Raw genomic sequence first — 6,000 nt, forward strand, 5'->3', positions numbered from 1 at the left:
AGTGCGAGCCTGTCTGTCTGGTTGTCAGGGAGACCATTAGCTAGATTAGTTTGTTTAGTTTGGCATCTGAACCATGTCTGCGTCCTAAAAGGCCCCCTGTTCCCTATATAGTGCACTACTTTAGACCAGAGCCTCATAGGGCTGTATAGGGAATAGGGTGAGATATAGTGGTCCACTCCTCTACTGCCCAGACATAATGTGTTGTTTCCCTGGAGTCAACCTCTCCCTGTCTACTGCCCCCAGACATAATGTGTTGTTTCCCTGGAGTCGACCTCTCCCTGTCTACTGCCCCCCAGACATAATGTGTTGTTTCCCTGGAGTCGACCTCTCCCTGTCTACTGCCCCCCAGACATAATGTGTTGTTTCCCTGGAGTCATCCTCTCCCTGTCTACTGCCCCCAGACATAATGTGTTGTTTACCTGGAGTCGACCTCTCCCTGTCTACTGCCCCCCCAGACATAATGTGTTGTTCCCCTGGAGTCGACCTCTCCCTGTCTACTGCCCCCCCAGACATAATGTGTTGTTTCCCTGGAGTCGACCTCTCCCTGTCTACTGCCCCCCCAGACATAATGTGTTGTTTCCCTGGAGTCGACCTCTCCCTGTCTACTGCCCCTAGACATAATGTGTTGTTTCCCTGGAGTCGACCTCTCCCTGTCTACTGCCCCCCCAGACATAATGTGTTGTTTCCCTGGAGTCGACCTCTCCCTGTCTACTGCCCCCCCAGACATAATGTGTTGTTTCCCTGGAGTCGACCTCTCCCTGTCTACTGCCCCCTAGACATAATGTGTTGTTTACCTGGAGTCGACCTCTCCCTGTCTACTGCCCCCTAGACATAATGTGTTGTTTCCCTGGAGTCATCCTCTCCCTGTCTACTGCCCCCAGACATAATGTGTTGTTCCCCTGGAGTCGACCTCTCCCTGTCTACTGCCCCCCAGACATAATGTGTTGTTTCCCTGGAGTCAACCTCTCCCTGTCTACTGCCCCCAGACATAATGTGTTGTTTCCCTGGAGTCAACCTCTCCCTGTCTACTGCCCCTAGACATAATGTGTTGTTTCCCTGGAGTCAACCTCTCCCTGTCTACTGCCCCCCCAGACATAATGTGTTGTTTCCCTGGAGTCGACCTCTCCCTGTCTACTGCCCCTAGACATAATGTGTTGTTTCCCTGGAGTCAACCTCTCCCTGTCTACTGCCCCCCAGACATAATGTGTTGTTTCCCTGGAGTCAACCTCTCCCTGTCTACTGCCCCCCAGACATAATGTGTTGTTTCCCTGGAGTCGACCTCTCCCTGTCTACTGCCCCTAGACATAATGTGTTGTTTCCCTGGAGTCGACCTCTCCCTGTCTACTGCCCCCAGACATAATGTGTTGTTTCCCTGGAGTCGACCTCTCCCTGTCTACTGCCCCCTAGACATAATGTGTTGTTTACCTGGAGTCGACCTCTCCCTGTCTACTGCCCCCTAGACATAATGTGTTGTTTCCCTGGAGTCATCCTCTCCCTGTCTACTGCCCCCAGACATAATGTGTTGTTCCCCTGGAGTCGACCTCTCCCTGTCTACTGCCCCCCCAGACATAATGTGTTGTTTCCCTGGAGTCAACCTCTCCCTGTCTACTGCCCCCAGACATAATGTGTTGTTTCCCTGGAGTCAACCTCTCCCTGTCTACTGCCCCTAGACATAATGTGTTGTTTCCCTGGAGTCAACCTCTCCCTGTCTACTGCCCCCCCAGACATAATGTGTTGTTTCCCTGGAGTCGACCTCTCCCTGTCTACTGCCCCTAGACATAATGTGTTGTTTCCCTGGAGTCAACCTCTCCCTGTCTACTGCCCCCCAGACATAATGTGTTGTTTCCCTGGAGTCAACCTCTCCCTGTCTACTGCCCCCCAGACATAATGTGTTGTTTCCCTGGAGTCGACCTCTCCCTGTCTACTGCCCCTAGACATAATGTGTTGTTTCCCTGGAGTCGACCTCTCCCTGTCTACTGCCCCCAGACATAATGTGTTGTTTCCCTGGAGTCAACCTCTCCCTGTCTACTGCCCCCCAGACATAATGTGTTGTTTCTCTGGAGTCATCCTCTCCCTGTCTACTGCCCCCCAGACATAATGTGTTGTTTCTCTGGAGTCATCCTCTCCCTGTCTACTGCCCCTAGACATAATGTGTTGTTTCCCTGGAGTCGACCTCTCCCTGTCTACTGCCCCTAGACATAATGTGTTGTTTCCCTGGAGTCATCCTCTCCCTGTCTACTGCCCCCCAGACATAATGTGTTGTTACCCTGGAGTCAACCTCTCCCTGTCTACTGCCCCCCAGACATAATGTGTTGTTACCCTGGAGTCAACCTCTCCCTGTCTACTGCCCCCCAGACATAATGTGTTGTTACCCTGGAGTCAACCTCTCCCTGTCTACTGCCCCCCAGACATAATGTGTTGTTTCCCTGGAGTCAACCTCTCCCTGTCTACTGCCCCCCAGACATAATGTGTTGTTTCCCTGGAGTCAACCTCTCCCTGTCTACTGCCCCCCAGACATAATGTGTTGTTTCCCTGTCTACTGCCCCCAGACATAATGTGTTGTTTCCCTGGAGTCGACCTCTCCCTGTCTACTGCCCCCAGACATAATGTGTTGTTACCCTGGAGTCATCCTCTCCCTGTCTACTGCCCCCCAGACATAATGTGTTGTTTCCCTGGAGTCAACCTCTCCCTGTCTACTGCCCCCCAGACATAATGTGTTGTTCCCCTGGAGTCGACCTCTCCCTGTCTACTGCCCCCCAGACATAATGTGTTGTTTCCCTGGAGTCATCCTCTCCCTGTCTACTGCCCCCCCAGACATAATGTGTTGTTTCCCTGGAGTCGACCTCTCCCTGTCTACTGCCCCTAGACATAATGTGTTGTTTCCCTGGAGTCAACCTCTCCCTGTCTACTGCCCCCCAGACATAATGTGTTGTTTCCCTGGAGTCAACCTCTCCCTGTCTACTGCCCCCCAGACATAATGTGTTGTTTCCCTGGAGTCGACCTCTCCCTGTCTACTGCCCCTAGACATAATGTGTTGTTTCCCTGGAGTCGACCTCTCCCTGTCTACTGCCCCCAGACATAATGTGTTGTTTCCCTGGAGTCGACCTCTCCCTGTCTACTGCCCCCTAGACATAATGTGTTGTTTACCTGGAGTCGACCTCTCCCTGTCTACTGCCCCCTAGACATAATGTGTTGTTTCCCTGGAGTCATCCTCTCCCTGTCTACTGCCCCCAGACATAATGTGTTGTTCCCCTGGAGTCGACCTCTCCCTGTCTACTGCCCCCCAGACATAATGTGTTGTTTCCCTGGAGTCAACCTCTCCCTGTCTACTGCCCCCAGACATAATGTGTTGTTTCCCTGGAGTCAACCTCTCCCTGTCTACTGCCCCCAGACATAATGTGTTGTTTCCCTGGAGTCATCCTCTCCCTGTCTACTGCCCCCCCAGACATAATGTGTTGTTTCCCTGGAGTCGACCTCTCCCTGTCTACTGCCCCTAGACATAATGTGTTGTTTCCCTGGAGTCAACCTCTCCCTGTCTACTGCCCCCCAGACATAATGTGTTGTTTCCCTGGAGTCAACCTCTCCCTGTCTACTGCCCCCCAGACATAATGTGTTGTTTCCCTGGAGTCGACCTCTCCCTGTCTACTGCCCCTAGACATAATGTGTTGTTTCCCTGGAGTCGACCTCTCCCTGTCTACTGCCCCCAGACATAATGTGTTGTTTCCCTGGAGTCAACCTCTCCCTGTCTACTGCCCCCCAGACATAATGTGTTGTTTCTCTGGAGTCATCCTCTCCCTGTCTACTGCCCCCCAGACATAATGTGTTGTTTCTCTGGAGTCATCCTCTCCCTGTCTACTGCCCCTAGACATAATGTGTTGTTTCCCTGGAGTCGACCTCTCCCTGTCTACTGCCCCTAGACATAATGTGTTGTTTCCCTGGAGTCATCCTCTCCCTGTCTACTGCCCCCCAGACATAATGTGTTGTTACCCTGGAGTCAACCTCTCCCTGTCTACTGCCCCCCAGACATAATGTGTTGTTACCCTGGAGTCAACCTCTCCCTGTCTACTGCCCCCCAGACATAATGTGTTGTTACCCTGGAGTCAACCTCTCCCTGTCTACTGCCCCCCAGACATAATGTGTTGTTTCCCTGGAGTCAACCTCTCCCTGTCTACTGCCCCCCAGACATAATGTGTTGTTTCCCTGGAGTCAACCTCTCCCTGTCTACTGCCCCCCAGACATAATGTGTTGTTTCCCTGTCTACTGCCCCCAGACATAATGTGTTGTTTCCCTGGAGTCGACCTCTCCCTGTCTACTGCCCCCAGACATAATGTGTTGTTACCCTGGAGTCATCCTCTCCCTGTCTACTGCCCCCCAGACATAATGTGTTGTTTCCCTGGAGTCAACCTCTCCCTGTCTACTGCCCCCCAGACATAATGTGTTGTTTCCCTGTCTACTGCCCCCCAGACATAATGTGTTGTTTCCCTGGAGTCATCCTCTCCCTGTCTACTGCCCCCAGACATAATGTGTTGTTACCCTGGAGTCATCCTCTCCCTGTCTACTGCCCCCCAGACATAATGTGTTGTTTCCCTGTCTACTGCCCCCAGACATAATGTGTTGTTTCCCTGGAGTCGACCTCTCCCTGTCTACTGCCCCCAGACATAATGTGTTGTTTCCCTGGAGTCAACCTCTCCCTGTCTACTGCCCCCAGACATAATGTGTTGTTCCCCTGGAGTCATCCTCTCCCTGTCTACTGCCCCCCAGACATAATGTGTTGTTTCCCTGGAGTCATCCTCTCCCTGTCTACTGCCCCCCAGACATAATGTGTTGTTTCCCTGGAGTCATCTTCTCCCTGTCTACTGCCCCAGACATAATGTGTTGTTTACCTGGAGTCAACCTCTCCCTGTCTACTGCCCCCCAGACAGAATGTGTTGTTTCCCTGGAGTCAACCTCTCCCTGTCTACTGCCCCCCAGACATAATGTGTTGTTTCCCTGGAGTCATCCTCTCCCTGTCTACTGCCCCCAGACATAATGTGTTGTTTCCCTGTCTACTGCCCCCAGACATAATGTGTTGTTTCCCTGGAGTCATCCTCTCCCTGTCTACTGCCCCCAGACATAATGTGTTGTTTCCCTGGAGTCGACCTCTCCCTGTCTACAGCCCCCCAGACATAATGTGTTGTTTCCCTGTCTACTGCCCCCCAGACATAATGTGTTGTTTCCCTGGAGTCGACCTCTCCCTGTCTACTGCCCCCAGACATAATGTGTTGTTTCCCTGGAGTCGTCCTCTCCCTGTCTACTGCCCCCAGACATAATGTGTTGTTACCCTGGAGTCATCCTCTCCCTGTCTACTGCCCCCCAGACATAATGTGTTGTTTCCCTGGAGTCATCCTCTCCCTGTCTACTGCCCCCCAGACATAATGTGTTGTTTACCTGGAGTCAACCTCTCCCTGTCTACTGCCCCCAGACATAATGTGTTGTTTAACTGGAGTCGACCTCTCCCTGTCTACTGCCCCCCAGACATAATGTGTTGTTTCCCTGGAGTCAACCTCTCCCTGTCTACTGCCCCCCAGACATAATGTGTTGTTTCCCTGGAGTCGACCTCTCCCTGTCTACTGCCCCCCAGACATAATGTGTTGTTTCCCTGTAGTCGACCTCTCCCTGTCTACTGCCCCCCAGACATAATGTGTTGTTTCCCTGGAGTCGACCTCCCTGTCTACTGCCCCCAGAGATAATGTGTTGTTTCCCTGGAGTCGTCCTCTCCCTGTCTACTGCCCCCAGACATAATGTGTTGTTTCCCTGGAGTCGTCCTCTCCCTGTCTACTGCCCCCAGACATAATGTGTTGTTACCCTGGAGTCATCCTCTCCCTGTCTACTGCCCCCCAGACATAATGTGTTGTTTCCCTGGAGTCATCCTCTCCCTGTCTACTGCCCCCCAGACATAATGTGTTGTTTACCTGGAGTCGACCTCTCCCTGTCTACTGCCCCCCAGACATAATGTGTTGT

The sequence above is a fragment of the Salvelinus namaycush genome, unplaced genomic scaffold (assembly GCF_016432855.1).
Source record: "Salvelinus namaycush isolate Seneca unplaced genomic scaffold, SaNama_1.0 Scaffold1067, whole genome shotgun sequence".
Lineage (NCBI taxonomy): Eukaryota > Metazoa > Chordata > Actinopteri > Salmoniformes > Salmonidae > Salvelinus > Salvelinus namaycush.